The following is a 20,120-nucleotide window of genomic DNA, read 5'->3' on the forward strand; positions in this document are numbered from 1 at the left end:
GAGGATGCCGGTATGGAAGGCATGCAGTTGTCTTTGCCCTGGAATTTCTTATTTACAGCCCCTCTCCCTCCCAGTGACTGGATTCATGGACATGTGCACATATGCATTACAGAGCAGGGCCAGGTTCATTCTGCAGTTGCTTGTTTGCAACACCTGATTGCAAAGGGAATCACAGGGGCTTTGTGGAGATGGGTGGGATGGAGTCATTCTTGCTCTAAAGGGTCTCATGAACACCATATTCCAAAAATGTGGCTTAAGAGAAAGTACACCAACTAGTTCCCTGGATGGAAGACATGATGTATTTCCTGGGCAAGGTCTGCTCTCCACCCTTGGAGAAACTACCTGATGATGCCCAAATATTTCAGAGGGCCATAGAAACAGAGGAAACTACCCGGATCCTCAAATCCAATCCCCTGGTATTATAGGGAACCCTTCCATGTATGTCCATCATAACTTTATCAGGCTCCATTCTCAACCTGGTTTGATGGTTTGCCACCAGCATTGCTGTTGGAAGGCTTCAACTTCAGCCCCTGGCCTTGGGGGCCAGATCCTTGGCAGCTGTCAATCAGTTGGGTGACCATATCTCCCCCTGCCAAATATCGGGCATGGGGAATGACCCCTATCCTGGCCAAAATGGGATGGATGATCACCGTATCTGGGGTGCCAGGAACAGGGCTGCTGCCCCACCAGCAAAGCTCTTGGCTTTCCCGAGCTGGGTGGCAGCCCACGCCCCCGCACAGGTCCAGCTCCCGGCTGCTCCAGCTGGGGGAAGCCAAGTGGCTCCAGCTCCAACCCCACTGTGGCCACAGTTTGCCCCCCAGCAGCTCAACCCCCCAACTCACCTTAAAGCTGCGGATGTACCCACTCCCCCCAGCCCCATCCCTGGCTCCAGCTCCAGTAGCCCTGCTCCAGCCCTGGCCCTTGCTCCAACCTCTGCAGCCCAGCTCTACCTCCCCTACCCTCACGGCTCTATCCCCAACCTCCTGGCCCCCGCCCCAGTCCAACCTTTGCCCCTGGCCTGGGCTCCTGTTCCAACCTCAGCATCCTGGCTCAATTCCCTCTCCACCCCGCCGGGCTTTGGCTCCAGTGGCCTCACTCAACCCTCCGCGGCTCTGGCACCAATCCTGTCTCCCACTCCAACCCCCGCCACCCAGCCCTGGATCCAACCCCACTGCAATCCTGCCTCACCCCCCACACCCAGCCGCGGCTCCTGTTGCAATGCCCACGGCCCCGGCTCAGCTCCAGCCCCTGCTGGGGGAAGCAGGGCAGCAGCTAAACCACAGTGCAGTCTGGCTCCCACCTCCCGCAGCTGGGGAAAGCCAGTGAATCCTGTGAAATATGGGGCAATTAGCCCCCTCTGTAAAATAAATCCTGACACCAGAATGGCACCCGAAATATGGGGCTATCCTGCTGAAAATGGGATAGATGGTCACCATATCCGTCAGTGTGGTGCTATTGAAGCCAGTGCAATATGGCTGATTGACACCAGCAGAGGAACTGGTGCAAGATCCTTATTTTCCCAATGGCCTGGATCATAGCGGGACTGGAACAGGTGCATCTTTGTCCGTGCTGCTTTTTAGCTGCCCTATATTTGCTACCCAGTTGCTCAAGGAGAGGTTATTATTAATAAGAAATTAGTACTTATCTAGCACTTCTCCACAATTCATTTTATGAGATAAATCCCCCTGGAGGCTTACTAAGGTCCTCAGCACCGGATGCTACCTGCCTCATTCCTTTCCATGCAACAACCAAGACCCGTAGCAACTGACTTACCAACTTCCTGTCAAAGAAGAAATCAGGAAGAGAAGATAGTGATGGATTGGATATACCCAGGACAGTGAATGTAAGAGAAAATCAGTGGTGTAATGACACAGTACTGTGAATAAATTAAAGCATTCAGCTGCAAGGGCAGTAGCAGGCAGTGAGAGACAAGAAGAGGCCTGGGAGAAAATACACTTGTTCTGTTGCAATTTGAAAAGGGGTGGAGTGTCACCGTGGTGGTGAGATGCTTGAGGGCTCTTCCAGCTGGCAGGAGCTGTGGAAGGGCCTCACATCAACAGCAGAGATTATCAGAAAAGACAGCGTGGTGACCAGTGTTGGATAAGCTCAGGGAGAGGTGAAGGCAGGAGACTGAGCTACAAGGTGTGTGATGCAGCTTAAAGCAAACTCACCACGTTTTTAAAAACAGAAAGGTTCAAACACATGAACTGTGTTCTGAATACAACAGGGAACCAGTGAAAAGCCTGTGGATGGGCAAAGCAGTTGTGACAAAAAGTCCCCTCTAGTGGTAAGAGTAGGAAATAGGGCTCCAGACTGCTGTCCCTAGCTCTGCCTCAGCCCTGTTCAGAGGCCTTGGCAAAGGCACTTAACTTCTCTGTGCTTCAGCTTAGTCACCTATAAAATGAGCATAATATTGATCTCACTCACAGTGATGTTGTGAGGCTTAATTAGCATCTGTAAGGAGGGTGGAGAGCCTTGGATAAATGGCTTTATAGAAGTGCAATTTAATATATCACAATGTTTGTTTTTTCTTCTGTAGGGCTTAGTGAGAAGCTCCTATTAAGGGCAGCTCTGTAAGTCGCCATGGTTACCACATCATTTTTCCAGGCTGTGACAACACTGGGTAAGCTTTCATCTGTAATACCCTGGGGCATTGGCCTGGAGACTGTAGCAGACATGGGTAACCTGGACTCCCAAGTCCTGTAGAGAGATTAATTATTCTCATCTGTGAGATAAGAAATTGCAACAAGAGGAAACTGACCACCCTCCAGTTCCTCTTCCTTCTGATTTTCCTAGATGTCTTCACCTCACCATCCACTTCAGCAAGAGGACCTCCATTCCCGTTTTCCTCTGTAAGGTCCTAATTGCCCTTTGCTTCTCCTGTTCCCTGCCCCATGCCTTAATGTCCTTAAGCTCTAGAGGGGAACCCACCTCTCCTATCACAGGCAAGGATGCTGGTTTAGACTGTTGTCCTCACACTAATACAGATTATGAATTACAGTAAAACCCTCAAGTTACGCAGGGGTTGTGTTCCTAAAACCCCTGCATAACTCAAATTTTCACGCAAGTTAATGGGAGACAGAAACCAGGCTGCCGTGTGGTTCCCAGCTCCCCAATGCTTAGGGGACCCAGGAAACTGACCAGCCATGAGCTTGTCAGTTTTCTGGGTCCTGCAAGCAGTGGGCAGCTGGGAACCAGGTAGCAGCCTGGCTCCCGGGTCCCCTCCCTTGCAGAACCAGGAAACTAACCAGGGCAGCAGCCTTGGTCAGTTTCCTGGCTCCAGCCCCTGAGGGGAGCTGGGAACCAGGGGCAGCCTGGCCCCTGGCTCCTCTCCACTCCTTGGAGCCAGGAAACTGACCAGGGCTGCTGCCTTGGTCAGTTTCCCAGCTGTTAAAGTGCAGGTGGGAGCCAGGCTGTTTCCTGGTTCCCAGCTCCCTGCCACTCCAGCGAGTGGGAAACTGCTCCTGCCAGGGGAGCAGCTGAGAGTCAGGCTGCCGCCCCTGACAGGACTGGTTTCCCGCTTCTGTCAGGGGTGGCAGTTGCGTTAACCCGAGACATGCAACTTGGTAGCACATATCTTGAGTGCCTAATGTATGTAATCATCAAAATTCATTTAGCTATATGGCCACTTAGACATGTTGTGGACTTTGCTCAGATGGAGGCTGAGCAATGCAACAAGGACTCTGTTATGTTCTTTTCCTGATGGCCTTCACCTTTGTGATATTCCCCTGCTATGGGCCATGTGAGACTGCAAGAGGCCTGGGGCATTCATCGCCTTTCAGGAGGTACTGCATGGACTGAACTCTCGCTCTGTTAAGAGTCAAGCGGGAAGGTGAAATCGGAATGCGAACCTGAAGGCGCTCCGCCTGGCTGTCGGACTTTCACGAATCCTTCAGAAATGTGATGAGATTTGTCCTGTGCCCCAGCTGGGGTGGTAGGTTCTCCAGGGAGTTCTGCTCACAAGGGCCTGCTGCTTCCTCTCTTGCTTTGAAGATTGACCACATGGCCACTCCCTTTTCAACATCTTGCACTGCAACAAGACTTTTTTTGGCTCTGGGCCCATGTTCCCACCTGCACCCAGATAGTAAGTGGTGGTGTGAGAGGGAGCAAGGAGGATGTTTAGAGGTGCACATAGAACAACGCTTCATCAATCCTCCCACTAGGGAGAGGGAGAGGTCACAGTGGTGTTCCTTTCCCCACAGATGTGGCGTGTTAACCCCTTATGCTTGCTGGGAGCCTTTATCAAAAATACTTTATTAAACCTCTTTCAAACATCTGACCCATCACCTGCCCTGGCTCCCTACTCACAAGCTTCCTTTCAGTCGCGTGACCCTTCTTCACATCCCGGATGGCTACATTGATGGGGTCCCACTGACAGTAATGAGGCAGGAGTTACTAGAGAGAATTTGTTCCCTGCTGTCTGCCTGGCAGGTATTGCCCATGTGTTCAGGGTCTTGCTGATCACCAGATTTGGGTTTGAGGAGAAATTTCCCCTACCCCCTTGGTTAGATTAGGAGAAACCCTGATTTTATTCTTTTGTTTTGTTTTTCCTTTCCTCTGCGGTAGGGGGCCTGGGTCACTTGCAGGTTTAACCCAGTGTAAATGGTGTCTCCATAATTTGAAGTCTTCAAACCATGATTTGAAGATTTCAGTAACTCAGCCAGAGGTCAGGGGTCTACTACAAGAAAGGGTGAGGTTCTGGGGTGTCCAATATGCAGGAGGCAAAGCCGTCCCATCTTTAGGATGGTTCAGGATGGCTGCCTGGGGCCCCACTGAGTTGGAGACTTACTGGAGTGTTTGGTGCAGGCAGCAGGGGTCAGTCCTGCACTCCCCAGTGGCAGCAGGAGTCGCAGGAAGCTGAGTGACCTACCCCACAGCCGGTTCTGCTCCCCCATCTCCCAGCAGAGCTGCTCCTCTTCACAGCCGCGGTGGGAAGTGGCGTGACCCAGCTTGTTCCCCTCCCCCAAGCAACACAGATGGGAGCCCGGCTTCTGGAAGTGTAGTGTGCTGGGGCCAGGTGCTCCATTTCCCGTCACTGTGGTGAGTGAGTGAGGGGCCCAGTCCCTGTTGCTGGCCCCAGTAATCCCCGGGTAATGGTTCACCCCCAGTAATCCCCTGGGTAATGGTTCACAGGGGAGGGGACTTGGAGGGAAAGTGTACCAGGGGGTTAGCAAGGGGCGGAGGAGGGGCAGAAAGCGGTTGTGTGGGGATGGGCACTGGAGTGGAGAGAAGTGGTCCCAGGCCCTGCACCCCACCTAGGTATAGCCCTGACAGGAGGTCAGACTCAGTGATCATGATGTCCCTGTCTGACCTTACAGTCTCCGAGGCCATGGCTAACCTCCCCTGGCCTTCTGGAGGGGATTCACTGTTTAACATAAATGGATGGTGGTAAAGAATTGTTTTGTAATCATTTCGACTCCAAAAAGTTGCTTAATCCTCCCCTCCGTGACTTCAGTGGGCCTAGAGTCCAGGCTGAATGTTAAACACCCTTCCTGAATCAGGATGTCTTCTTGAACCAGGGCCCAAATAGCTGATACTGGGCCATGGATCTGGCCATTACTGTGTGCACTATAAACAGCTTTGCAAGCAGGGACCCAGAGAGAACACAGGTACCCTGCGGGGTGTCCATTGCACTTTAGCAGCTGGAAGTACTAGTGATGTAAGAAGTGCTTCATGTGGGGTGTTTAATAGAGCTGTGACAGCAACAGGGCCAGGCGCTTTTCCTTTGCCATTCTTCCTTTACACACACACACACACACACACACACACACACACACACACACACACACACACACACACACACACACACACACACACACACACACACACACACACGGAGCCCGGGGAGTAATGTGAAGCAGGCAGAGTTCACTCTCAGAGAGCACAGCTGTGCTGCAGATGCCTTCAGTCACATTGGAGTTCTTGTGGTGCTCTGGAGCAGCCAGACAGTCTGGGACACTCACATCCAGGCTGGCTCCAAGCCTAAGAGGCAGGCTGCTGCCCTACTTACATTTTGAGAGCAGGGTACACTAGTTTTAGGCCCCAGATCTTGAAACTTTTGCTTTGCAAAATAGGTTCTGAATTCAAATGAACAGTAGCACACCAGAGGGGCTATAGAGAGGAAACCAGCTGTTTGATGGCTTGGCTAGCCTTTTGTCCTTATTCCTAGGGTGGACTGCTTCTTTGCAGGTCACAGTTGGTAGAGCCCTCTGCCAGCATGTCCACCAGGTGCGTGCAAAAACTGATGAGCCCTGACCTAAGCCTCGCAATGCTGGCCGGGCCTATGGGCATATAGGACAGTGGCAGCAGGGGCAGGGAGAATCCGTGGGAGGGTTTTATACATACATCACCTCCATGAAGCAGGGAGAAATGATGGTCCTGTAGTTAGGGCACTAACCTGGAAACCACAGAGCACTTCCCTGCTCTATTACAGGTTTCCTCTATGACCTTGGGCAAGTCACTTGGTCTCTCTGGACCTGAGCTGTGAAATGCGGATAATAGCACTGCCCTGTCTCATGGGGGTTGTGAGGGTAAACAGCTCGAAGAGCGTAATGTGCTTAGCTACCTTGGTAACTAGATGGATTTTAAATAATGGTAACAGTTAATAAATGCCAAAATAAGATTCACAGTACATCAGTTCCATCGCTTTGGGTGTTTATATTATGATGTGGCCTTTAATTATGCGACACACACTGTTCCCTTCTCCCTCTCCCCCCATCTCCACCTGTTTTCCCCACATGAGCTCTGGGCACACATACATACACAGCAAGTACATCTGTGGTAAAATCAAGTATAGAGGACAGGTGTCCAAGCTGCCTGTGCATTGGGATCTCCTACTTGGTATTCTAGGGACGGGAGGGTGGAATTCCTGGAACCTGGAAGAATGTGCACTTTTGGTTCTTAATTACAATGAATGTAGTAGTGTATTGTACAGTTCTGCCTTGAATGCAGGGCGCTGGGCTGACTAGATGACCTCTCAAGGGCACTTCTACTCCTACACTTTTATGATTCTATGACTTAAGAAAAAATCCCATGGTTTTTTCACTTCTGTGGCTGTTTCTAAGCTCTGCATGTCCATACGGATTGCTAAATAACTAGAACTCTATAATGCAAGGCCAAAAGCCACAAGGAGTTTTGCCATTACTTGATTGGTAAGGACTTGCCTTGGAAGGGCCACTTTTCCGCTCTGCCGATATCGTTCTGCTCCAGCTGACTTCAAGGTTAGCATCAGCTGCACAGGTGAAGGCAGAGCATGCCCCAGAAGTCTGACTGCATTGTAAGAGTAGGAGGAAAGCAGAAGAGAAAGCACCGATGGTTCTGTCCCTAAAGGAACATTTTTCTGCCCTGAAGTCACTTCCAGTCTCACCTTTCCTTCTCTTAAAATAAGAACAGTTCCTCATATTTTCAAAAATTATAACAATAAAGAGAAACTAAAACTTAAACAAGCGAGGCAGACAATCACTCGTACACAGCCTAACACAGAGAAGGAAGTCATCTCATGCGTCAGAAAGAATTATCTGATAGCCTATAATGAGGGCTATTGAGTCCCTGCCCCCAAAGAGCTTGCAGGCTAAGGAGAGAAGAAAAAGGAAGTATGCCCTCCATTTTACAGATGGGAAATGGAGGCATGGGCCATGACTGGCTTAGCCTGCGTCACCCCAGCAGATGTGGCAGATCTGAAAAGTGGTCCCGGGTCTCCCAAATTATAGCCTGGTGCTTTAACCTTTTGCTGCGTCAGAAGGCCTGCGCTTCATATGAAAAGCTCGTGCCTCCAGTTGATTCTTGAGCTTGGTGGGACTTCTCCCCTCCAAAACAAGGGAGGGTGTGGAGAGGGGCAAGCTCCCATGCCCCAGTGGACTGATTTCATGAGAACTCTTCAAAGGCAAGGGCAAATTCAGAGGCCCCTGCTCTCACGGATCCCCTCCTGGCTTGCGCTACAGAACTTGGGAGATCAGCATGGTCTAGAGGATAGGGCATAGAGGGGAAATCAGTAGATCTAGAGCAGGGGTGTGCAAAGTGGGGGGGCGGCCCTTGTGGGGGGGGACGAGACATTTTGTAAGGATGGTGCAGCAGAATTGGCTGCTGGGTCTCAAGCTCATCCATCTGATTAAAAATATGTGACTGTTTTTACGTATGTGTATTCACGTTTATATACCAATTAATAAACTTTTTACATTCTACAGACTTATTTTCTGACGTGCCAACACAGCAAGTTTGCTCAACCCTGATCTAGAGTCGATTGCTAGCTCCATCACCTGCTTTGTGACCCTGGACAAGTCACATCACCTTCCTATGCTTCAGGGTCTGTGAAAAGGGGTAACTGTGTTTGTTCTCCTTGCCCAGTGCGCTGTGATTTCTCCGACTAAGTACACTTCATCTGGAGGAGCTGTACATCTCACTATCTGTTTGTGGGGATGCGGGAGGAGGGTGTTAAACAGAATACAGTCTTCCCCCGCCTTACGAGGGTAATTCATTCCTGGAAGAACTCCTCTTAGGGTGAATTCCTGTAAGTCGAAAATGTAATTACCATTAATTTCAATGGGAACAAATTTTATGTGTTCCTGAGCCCCAAAATTTACACCCATTTACGCTAAAACAACACCAAATCCCATTAAAATGAACACAAGTACTTCAACAGTTAACATTAGTTATCATAACACAACCTAACAAGGCATTTTCCCTTCATTAATTACTCTGCAATATGTCTGTTTACCTGCAGAGACAGGGGAACAGAAATCAAAGAGCACCTGGGAGGGGGCGCAAAGCCAGCTAGCTGCCCACGGCTGCAGAAGCAGGGCCAGTGCAAGGGGGTGGCCAGGGCAGAGCAGGGCACAGGGAGGCGGCTCGGCCTGAGCACGGCTTAGGTTAAGTGGGGAGGGGGGCAGTGCCAGGGGCTGGCTGCGCGGGGAGCTAGGCAGGCACAGGAGGCCCCCAGTTGGCAAGGGGCGATGGCTCGCTCGTGTGGGGCTGTGCGGCGGAGAGGCCCCGCCAGCAGCGACCGAGTTGCTAAATGCAAAGGAACGCCACAAGCAGCAAGTGGTGCCGGAGGCACAGCTGCTCAGGGCGGGCAGCAGCGGCCCCCTAGCTGCCAGGGGCGTGAGCGGCAGGGGCAGGGGCAGGGCCGGGATGGGCTGCGTGCGCAGCAGCCAGGTCTCACGGGAGCACCTGAGAGCCCACGGCCGCCGTCTGGACTGGGGAGCGCCGCTGCAGCAGAGCTGAGGCAGAGACCCAGACCAGCCACAGGTAAAGGCTGGGCTAGGGGCTCTGGGAAACCACCGCCGGGCACTGCGGAGAGACGCGCCAGGCAGGATGCAGCTGTGGGCAGCCGTTGCCTGGAGCCACAGCCTTTCTCCCGCTGCAGGGTGTCCGCGTCCCGCTGAGGTGCACAAAACTGAAATTGGTCCTTGTAAATTCGAGGAAATGCCTCGTAAGACAAGGTCGGGGTTTTAAATCAAACTCCTTGTAAACCTGAATTGTCATAACCGGAATGGGTGTATCTTGGGGTATGACTATATAAATAACCTGTCAGCTCTGGACTGTGTACCAAAAAGAAAAATCTTTGCTGCTGTGTGACGTTGAACAAAGCACTTCCCTGCTCACACACCTTAGCTTGTCTGTTAAGCTCTCCAGAGCTGGTGAGCTCTTACTAGGGGTTTGTGTAACCCACACACCTTGCTGTGGTTCACTGTGGCACCTGGACCACTTACACAGACAAAGCCTGAGTCTCCCCTACAGCATTGGCTGACCTCCAGCTGGCTTTTAGCTCAAACTGTAGAGATGCCTGTACAAAGCTCCAGAGGTCCCACGTTTGAGTCCACCATCATGTTTGTATAATATCTAGCACAGTATTTGTTCGCTCCCTGTTGGGGCCTCCCAGCATGACTGCAAGGCCAATAGCACACTGTCTTGCAAAAACTACTCTGGGCTCCACAAGGCCTGCATGTGGCCAGGACTCCAGTTTTACATGACATCTGAGAAATGAATAGCGAAGTTAGGCCAGGGAAAGGTGAGTTCATTGGTAGTTCAGCCTTGTGTTGCCGAGCAAAAAGAAACTAACTTCCCCTGGCATTGATACTTCAGTCAGAGACGGTAAAGGGCATCAGTGCATTTCTTAACTCTCTTATTTGTTAGCTCTGGTGGACTAGATGGAAAACACTTACCGTGGTCTTGCTTTGCGCAGCTGGGTTGCTTTACTTGTTCCTTGTACATAATTTTGGGTCATGTGCGTCATTCTGGGCACACAATTACAAATAAACAAGATGTGCCAGAGTTGCAAAGTCCACACCCAGCTATGATGTTGGACTTTCCCAAAGGTCATGGTGTGCAGATGCAGCTTTGTTGCATAAGGGCAGGTTCTAAAATAAGCCTTCCTAGAGCACCTACGTTGCCACAGAAGCCTCTCAGGCTTGTTAATTTCACCATCCCTGGTACACATTTCAAACCATCACATAAAGTGCTTTTCTTATTATGTCCTAAACTCCATTCTGCATGGTTAAGGTCCTAGACTGGGACTCAGGAAACAGGTTCACTTCCTATCTCCGCCACCGCCTTACTGTGCGGCCTTGAGCAAGATACTACGGGTATAGCTACTACACAGCTGTTAGATGGCATCATTCCCAGCTTGAGGAAACATATGCCTGCTGGCTCTGCTTGAGGCAGGCATTAATGATAGCTGTGTGGCTGCAGCAGCACGAGTGCTGTCTCAGGCTAGTTGCCTGTGGATATGGCTGCACTGCAGGAGACACTCAGCTGACTTGGGCTCACAGGACCCAGGTTGTGGGGCTCTTTCACTGCAGTGTAGGCTTCTGGGTCTGAGCTGCAGCCCAGGCGCTTACACCCTCCCATCTCACAGGGCCAGAGAGCCCAGGCTTCTGGCCAGGCCTATCGTACTGCACAGCAGTGAAACAGCCCCAAGAGTCAAAGCAAGCTGGCTGTTCACTGCAATGCAGGCATACCCCAAGAACACGCCCACCTAACCCCCACAGCCATGTCCTTTGGCAACCAACCCAAGCTGCTGCCTCTGCTACCAGGGCCACAAGACTATTTAGATGCTCTTGTAACCACCCACAGGTGGACTCAAACCTGGAACGTCTGGAACTTGCAGGAGCCTCTACATTGTGAGCAAAAAGCCAGTGGGTGCTCAGCCAAAGCTATAGAGGAGACTTGGCTTTGCTCTGTCTAGGTGCCACTACATGGGTCAGTGAAGTACCCCCAGGTGTGTGGGTTACACTAGTGTGAGCAGAACTAACACATGCATGTTCACCTGGGCTGAGAACCACACTGCCCATGATCTCTTTGAGCTGCACACTTGGGTGGCTGCCCAGGAGAAATTCCAATGCCACCCATCTGACTGGCAGAGCATTCACAGCAAGGTTTTGTGTTTCTGTCAATGATGCACATTCGCATGTGCCTGGGTGCACATGAAAAAATCATTTCCACACATGGATGGCAAAAGTTAGAAGGAACATTGCACACCACCCAGCTGCCACATGGCCCTGTCCATAGGGCGCACGTGTATAAACCTAAAGTGCAGGTGGTGTCACTCCCAGCTGGACTACCTGGGCCAAGCTAGTCCACTGAATATAGCGTGTAGCAGTGATAATGTGAATGGTGGAAGGGGCTAGCTCAGCTCAGCTAAACTGAAACAAACTCCTCTCCCTACTGTCTCCCAACAGGCACCTTTGCCACTGGCTTCAGAATGGATTTAAAGTGATGCTTGTGCAATGTTCTTGTGCAAACAAGATGACAGTTGGGCACTGCCATTGGGAAATGCTGATTCAATGTCAGTAAAATGCTTCGCAGAAACATATCAATGTGATAATCTGGGCAAATATTTGGATTAAAGGGCTTCATTTTGATTTATACAATTACGTAATATATAAACATCCAAAGGAAGCACTTCCACCGTACAGACACAAAGACATTGGGAAATTTTGTGTGGTGAGAAGTTTTGACTGTTCATCTGATCCAGATGGAAGCAAATTTCAAATGCCAGACTCTCCTGTAGAATGGAAATACCTGCGTTTCAACTAGCTCTGCAGAAAATCTTACCTTTAAAGATAAAAGCAAATGTAGAGTCTCCTGTTTAAGGGAAAAAAGACAATCTAATCCCAGTCAAATATGGTGAAACACTGATTAAAATTGCGAAGTCTGGCAATACTTACGTCTCAGGCTCAGCATGGTAACCACCGGCTCGCAGGAAAAGCACAAGAAGTAGAACACAATTATGCATTGAAAGCAACATTTAGTTCAGCTTTTAAAAAGAACAACAGTGCAGCATTCACCACAGACTCATGGCCATACGTCTGGCCAAAGAGATTTCCCACTCCTCAGCCTCCTCCAGTGTTAGCGCCTGTATTTCAGAGCCACTTCTCAACTTTTTGGAAACCGCCGGATTTCCTTGATACAAGAGTGACACCTAGTGGCCAGTTACAACATTTCATGTGGAAGAACCTGTTAATGGCTCACTCCACAGGGCAGTTGGGATTTAGTCCTGTACTTCCTGTTCCATGAACAGGAGCCAGAATTCATTACAGGCCAGGCCACCCAGTAAACACATCTACCTGTTTATTCAGTTCATTAGTGACAAGATATGGGCTGCTACTCCTTAGCAAATGACGAAGATGATGAATTGCTACAGGAAATCTTTCCTCTGACAGTTAGAAATCAAAACTACGTCAAGACACTAGGCCATTTGCATAGCTGTACTCACTTGGGATTGTCATGTTTTTGAGAACATTTAAGCCCTGAATCTCAGTGTCCCTTTCTCAAGGGGTCACTTCATGGGCCGAAGCCTGTGAGCTTCTCAGCATCACAGTCAATGGAGCCTGAAAATCTTACTGAATCAGGCCCTATGTATCTCCTATTTTGTCCTCCCCTACATTCTGGGACAATGATGAGTCAGCTTTGCTTTCTTCCAACACCGAACAGGGAACATTATCTAATAATAAGAAAAGCAACTCAGTCTCTCTCCCTGCTTCGTAGCAGATCTGCCTAGGACATTTTCCAGTACTCCTCTGACTTGGATTCCTCAGACAATTTCAAGAACTAGCATACGTTTGAATCCTCACCGTCTCCACAGAAGATTCAGTACAAACCAGTGGACCATGTTAATTCTGTAGCAAAGGAACATGCTGTGTTTTTTACAACTGAACTATTATCTAGAGCAGGGCTGGCCAACCTGCAGCTCTTTTTTGCTCAAAAAACTGAGGCTGAGTCACACACCTGAACTGCTCACGGCTTCTCTGCACATGTGCACTTCAGCACCCAAAGGGTGAAGCACATGGCAGCGTGGCAGCTCCAATGGACCCAGGCATTTGGTTGAGCAGGGTGTGTGTGTGTGTGTGTGTGTGTGTGTGTGTGTGTGTGTGTGTGTGTGTGTGTGCGCGCGCATGCGCGCGCACGCATATGCACACCGCTGGCTGCAGGGAGGGGTGGGTGCATTGGGTTGGAGCCAGCTGGGGGTGCCTGGATCTGGGGGTGGGGGTGCATTGGGTTTGAGTGGAGGGGCTGAAGCACCTTAAACTCAAAGTCTTCATAGATGCAAATATGGCAGCCAAGACAGCCGTACTATATCAATCAATGGCTCAATAGATGGATAAAAGTAAGTATATAGTATGTGGCTCTTTGCGCTCTATCCACAGCTATTGTTGGTCTTAGGTCTAACTGGTTGGCCACCTCTGATGTAGGGTTCTGATATTTGGGGCTTTGTCTCATACAGGCACTTATTCCTTCCCTCTTTCACACTTTCTGTCTGATCATCTGTTACTAATAGTATGAGGAGATTCAATCCACTGTTGGAAAGATCATGGGCTAAATCCTGAGAGAGCAAGTCAAACAGCCACTGAAATCGGATGGATTAACAGACCCACAGCCCTTCTCAGAATTTCTCCTCCTCTCTTGGTGATTGCCCACCAGGAGAGCCAGATGCTTTCGGTTTGGGTTGGAAAGGCTTGCAGATTGTTAAGCAATAACGTTCATGTTGGAAATGTGCAAGAGGGCGCTGCTCATGACGTAATGTGCCACGGTGTCGGGTCACCATAGTGAAGGGAAAGCAAACACCAGCGTCCTTTGAACATCTGGCTCATCCGGTCCTGGCATGCTGACTTCATGTGGGGGAGAAGAGGTCGGAGTATCAGATGAGGGGAGATGATAAAGACTGAGGGAATCCAGGGGAAGGGTGAGTCATCTGGAAGGCAGGGGAAGGAAGGACCAGAGCTCCTGGGTTTCAGGCAGTGGATGGGAGGGGAGCAAGGAACTAAGCCAGCAGGACCCTGTGCCTGGCCTGAGAGAGAAGGGAGCGAAGAACACAGAAGAGCCCATAAATCACGTAGTTCAGCCTCAGGCCTGAGGGGTAACCCTGGGCCTGAGCAGGGCCTCCTCGGCCCCTGGCATGGGGTTGGTCGGGGTGTGTTGGGTCAGCCTGAAGCACTCAGTGCTGCTGTGAAGAGTCACTCGCATTGGATGCCGGACTCTGCCTCTCAGGGCACAAACAGATGAGCGCAGCTGGGCCTAAGTGAACCGGCACCAGCCATCTCAGCGAAACCCAGCCTAGCCCCGCCCCCCGCTCCCACTCCCGCTCTGAACTGCGTCGGCTTTGCAGAGTTCCCCAGCACGCTGGCCACATCCTAGAGAGACTGCGTTGCGAAATGCCGCCTCCTCCCAACAGAATAGCCCCAGTCACCTCCTTTCCCGTTTGCAGCCACATCACCGCCCCTTTGGCAAATACAGAAATTGCTTGCAGGGAAAAAGTGACACTAAGAATAAATCCACCCCAGTTGTGATGCAGTTTAACAGCTGAAGGAAGAGCCCCTGGGGAATTTTCAGTTACCTGCCTCCACACAGGGTAAAGTGACAGATACTGAAATTTGCTCCTGGACCTAAAATCCTGGCTGCAATTAGGCCTATATTTTGCCAGTAAAGTAAGGCAGTGCCATGCCTTCCCTGGGGAGCTCAGGGAGAGGGTTGTTAGAAACACACTGATCCTGAGCACCTCATGGTGCTTTAAGAAGCCTTCATCATGCGTTGGTGGGGCAGCTCAGAAATCATAGGACTCAAGGGAACCTCAAGGGTAGGTCTACGCTACAGAATTATTCTGGAATAGTTTATTCCAGAATTATGAGGAGGAGGCATTCTTCAGTCTGCATAGACTATGGATCGCGCCCTTTAAAGTTTCAATTGAGGACTTCATTTACAGCGTCTACTGTGACTATGAAGACCCACACGAGAGTGACAGTCCTTGCTGCATCTCTTGCAGATGTAGTGGGTGTCTGGCAAGTCCTTAGTGTGCTTTCTGTGCGCTCGCTTCCCCTCTGCTAGCTGTCTGATCTTCATCTTGCCCTTCTGAAGGCCCTTGTGTAACCCCTGCCTCCATATGCTGCGGTCGTCTGCTAGTTCTTCCCAGTTGTCCAGCTCGATGTCTACCTCTCTGAGGTCTCTCTTGCAGACATCTTTGTAGTGCAACTGGGGGCGTCCGGGAGGTCTGTTGCCAGAGGCTAGCTCACCATACAGGATGTCTTTTGGAATCCTTCCGTCATTCATCCTGTGGACGTGGCCAAGCCAGCGGAGTCGACGCTGCCTGAGGAGGGTGTGCATGGTTGGGATTCCAGCTTGCTCGAGGACAGCGGTGTTGGTCACTCTGTCCTTCCATGATATTCCAAGGATGCGCCTGAGGCAGCGCAAGTGGAAGACGTTCAGCCTCTTTTCCTGGCGGGCGTACAGGATCCAAGTCTCGCTGCCATAAAGGAGGGTGCTGAGGATGCAGGCTCTGTAGACTTGCATTTTGGTGTGAGTGTACAGCTTGTTGTTATTCCACACTCTCTTGCTGAGTCTGGACAGAGTTGTGGCTGCTTTTCTGATCCTTCTATTTAGCTCAGCGTCCAACGAAAGGGTGTCAGTGATGGTGGACCCGAGGTAAACGAACTCGTGGACAACCTCTAACGTATAGTTGTCAATGCTGATTGATAGGGATTCAGCAACATCCTGACCGAATACGTTTGTCTTCTTTAGGCTGATGGTAAACCCAAAGTCCTTGCACGCTTTGCAGAACTGATCCAGCAGTTTTTGAAGCTGGTCTTCTGTGTGAGACACTACAGCAGCATCGTCTGTGAACAGCATGTCTCTGATGAGAACTTCTCGCACCTTAGACTTAGCTGTCAGCCTTGCAAGGTTAAACAGTTTCCCAAATAAGCTATTGCATCCACACTACAGGGAAGCCTCAGAATAAGTAAAGCTTATTCCTAAAGACAGTGTGCACACACAACAGAGGTTATTTTGGATTACAGCCCTTGGAAACAGTGCTTCTAGGGGCTCTAATCTGACATAGTCTGTCTACACTGACATACTGGCTGTGTCTACACTAGCAATGAATATGCAGCACCTCATTAGCATAATAGCAGCTGCAGCACTATGAAAGTGCTGTTTTTGATTGCGCGCAGCCGGTCTACATAGGGTCCTTTTCAAAAGGACCCCACTCACTTTGAAATCCTCTTATTCCGATTTGGTTATAGGAATGAGGGGATTTTGCAGTGTGCGGGGTCCTTCCGTAAAGGACTCCGTGTAGACGAGCCGTGTGTGATCGAAAGTGGCACTTTCAAAGTGCCGCAGCTGCCATTATGCTCATGAGGTGCTGCATGTTCATTGCAGTGCCTCATTAGCATATCCCAAAATGTCTCATTAGCATCCCCCTTTCAAAAGGGGGGCACTAGTGTAGACATAGCCACTATGGCTCCACAGCAGCGTTATTTCAGAATAAGCTGTTCCAGAATAGTTTATTTCGATATAGCCCCTATTCCCTGTCTGCACAGCCCCAATTCCGAAATAGCTATTTTGTGAGCATTTACATGACAAAACCGCTATTTTGAAATAACAGTGAACTAGTGGACAGCTTATTTTGAATTCTGTAAACCTCATTCTACAAGGAATAGAGCCTATTCTGAAATGTTTATTGGCAAAAAAGAATTTGCAAAAAGCTGTCCACTACTTCCCAGTTATTTCAAAATACTGGTTTTGTCCTGTAAATGCTCACAAAATTATTTTAGAATAGCAGCCGTTATTCCAAAATAACTCTGCTGTGCGGACACCCCGCAGGACGTCATCTCTCCCAGTCCCCTTCATGATCCACTTACACACTCATCCTGGCGCAACAGGCTAGTGACGAGGTCCTGGCTCACAGCACAGTTTCCATCCTGCCCCTGGAGTAGGGTTGCCACTTTCAGTATCTATTCACACAAGAACCAAACACGCTTGTCTTACATCTCGCCCCTCCTCTGAGGTCCTGTCCCTGCCATGCCCCCGTTCACGCCATCCCCTGTCTCTGACTCTCACTCACTTGCTTATTTTGCTCCCGGAAGCAGTGGCATGTCCATCCTCCGAGGCACAACAAGGAGGCTCTGTGAGCTGCATCATCTGCAGGTTCTGCCCCTGCAGCGATCATTGGCTGTGGTTCCCAGCCATTGAAAGCTGCGAGGGCAGCACATGGAGCAGGGGCAACATGCTCTGCCCCCAGCTGTCCTTACACATAGGAGCTGGAGCGGGGACTTGCTGGCGGCTTCCAGGGAGGCGCACAGCCCAGAGTCTAGCAGAGAGCCTATCAGCCCTGGTGCAAGGCATCGCTAATCACACAGTCAACGGCCCGGTCAGCAGTGCTGAGCGGAGCTGCCAGGATTCTTTTTCAACTAATTGATGCTGTCGAAAACCAGACGCTAAACACCCAACCCCGGAGTGCAGGTGTTGTGGCTGTTCCTGTCCTTTGCACAGGCCACGTAATGGGCAAGAAGGTGGAGAAACTGCTTTGATTTTTTTTGCTTAACAAAATTGTAGGTTTTGTCTCACTGATTTTTTACTTTAGTGATTTTAGACTAACGCAAGTTATTTGAAAGGTGGAGAGACAGGAGCAGGAATTGAAGCAGGTACCCCCTTGTAAATAGATTCTGCAATGGAACTGTGCTGCATGGGGAGAACAGACTCCCAGAGTTGTTGCTCAGCTCATCCTGCAGTGTGTTCACACAGACAATCTGGACACAAGCCAGCAATCACCATTCCTTCACCAGAGGAGTATCAGAGAGGAGCTGTGCAAACTGTGCCTCCAGCTGGTCTTTCCTGAGGGTTACAAAGCAGCTCATCTTCTCCCCACCCAGTCTCCTTCCATCGTGTCTTGGTCTTCACTTTCCTGTTTTGAAGCCAACTGTAGGGCTCATCTTCTATGCTGCAAGCCCAACTCCTAGGTGAGCCTTCCTAGTCAAGTAAGCAACAGCGCTTCTGTGAAAAGGCACTGGAATAAGGGGAGCAGGAAACTATAACCCCATCACTTTGCATATCTTATTTTGGGTTAGGGGCACAGTGTAGACATAGCCTCTGACACAAGACTCCTGTCCAGTCAGCTGAACAGCCAGGATTTTATATTTTTTAATTAGTGGAAAGAGATGCATCTTCCAGCTGCTAATGTCTAGGTTTGTATGTACATGTTATTTCTGGCAGGAGCCAATCTGAAGGGCCCAGCCTTGTTATTGAGAATGAGTTGATTGTTGCCTTTGCTCACCAGCTTCACCAGTGAGACATTAAGTGCCATCATTCTGGATGACTATAGGGTAGTCAAAAAGTGGGTTGGAGGTAGACCTTTAGGTAATGTGGGCCTCATCCACTTAGGTCCTTGTGAATACCTGCCAATATTGTGCACATATTTCACTCGTCAGCTGATTGGCTATCAGTGTGGAGAGCAGAGCACAGGTCTGATGTGCTCAGTTTGGCCTGTGTCACACAGAAGGTGAGTGGCTGCTTTCTAGACTAGGCAGGGCTATGGCCTTTCCCAGATAGTTCTGAGCTCATGAAGACATAGATGGGTGAAGAATCCAGCGACAAGTTTAGCTCAGTAGCTAATCAAAAACAAGTCACAAATCTCTGAAGTCAGTTGCAGGTTCAAACTAGTGTAAACGGTGAATTGTCTGTAATGTGAAGTCGTTAAACCACAATTGGAGGACTTTGATAATTCAGCCAGAGGTTATAGATCTGTTACAGGACTGTCTGGGTGAGGTTCTGTGGCCAGCAATGTGCAGGAGCTCAGACTGGCCGATCCTGCTGGTCCCTTCTGACATTAAAGTTTGTGAGTCACAGATTTTGTTTATCACAAAAGTCAGAGCCTTACAAATGTACTTTCTCTCTTGCACTTATTACCTGTATGCATGAAAGTCCATAATGCCTCTTCCTAGTCCTTTTGTACTGTATGCAGTACTTGCACGAGCTAAGCCTGTCCTTCTCTTGGGTCCTGGGGTGCCCTGAGCCCATGGTATGATGCTTTGTTGGCGGACATGCTTGTTCTGGGTCCTAAATTGTATGATAGGCTGGCTTTAGAAAGCAGGCAGGGCCTGTGCAGTTCCCTCTCTTCTGTATGTATTTACAATATTCTAGCACACTGTAGTCCCTAACTGGTTTCTCTCTCTCTATACGCTTAACACACGCACAGTTCAGACTACCCTTGGTTTCTGTATGCAGGTTCAGCTATGCATTTTACATAATAAGATCTTAATTGGGCTAGGTCCCAGTTTCCTTAGAGACCACACATCTAGCCAAGCATGTCAACTTGAGCAATGTTTGCAACTGTGAGTCTTCACTATTGCTATTTCATGGCTGAAAGCAGCAGCTGATGTGCTAGTGGGAACAGGGGACCAAGGCTGGACACCTGAGCCTAGTTTTAGCATTTCCACCTATGCTAGCTGACACTGGTGGTGAATTACACCTCTGAATTCTGCTAATGTGGACAAGGACATTATTTTAAAACTACAAAAATAAAGATTATCAGAGGTAAGAGCTCTGTAGTTTAATTATGAGGGGAACAGAGACAAGGAGTCTTTCACCAGGAGCCCACTACTGTGGAGTTAGCTTCCTCTCTTGGTTCTCCAGAGCCTGAATGTATTGACTTCAGCTGATGCCACAAGGCCTACTGGCGCGTTTGCTAGAGTGTGAGTGTACACAGGATTACATTTAGAGTTGAATAAATAGGTGGAGATGAGGAGTCTGGGAAGAGTCCAGGAAGTCCCTGCAGATTAGAACATTGGCTGTAGATTTTCAATAAATATGGTACCTGCACCCAGAGCATTACAGTGGGGCATTTTTATAAACTGAAA

General features: G+C 49.7%; 1 long non-coding RNA gene across 2 annotated transcripts; it reads left to right on the forward strand.

Moving 5' to 3' along the window:
* Positions 1–945: 945 nt before the first annotated feature.
* Positions 946–8,277, forward strand: LOC142007325 (uncharacterized). Of its 2 annotated transcripts, none has more exons than XR_012643919.1 (3): positions 946–1,843; positions 2,540–2,623; positions 8,184–8,277. It is a non-coding gene; the product is annotated as an uncharacterized LOC142007325 (long non-coding RNA). The 2 variants fall into 2 exon arrangements; XR_012643918.1 differs by lacking the exon at positions 8,184–8,277 and adding an exon at positions 2,797–2,973.
* Positions 8,278–20,120: the final 11,843 nt, after the last annotated feature.

The sequence above is a fragment of the Carettochelys insculpta genome, chromosome 1, assembly GCF_033958435.1.
Source record: "Carettochelys insculpta isolate YL-2023 chromosome 1, ASM3395843v1, whole genome shotgun sequence".
NCBI lineage: Eukaryota > Metazoa > Chordata > Testudines > Carettochelyidae > Carettochelys > Carettochelys insculpta.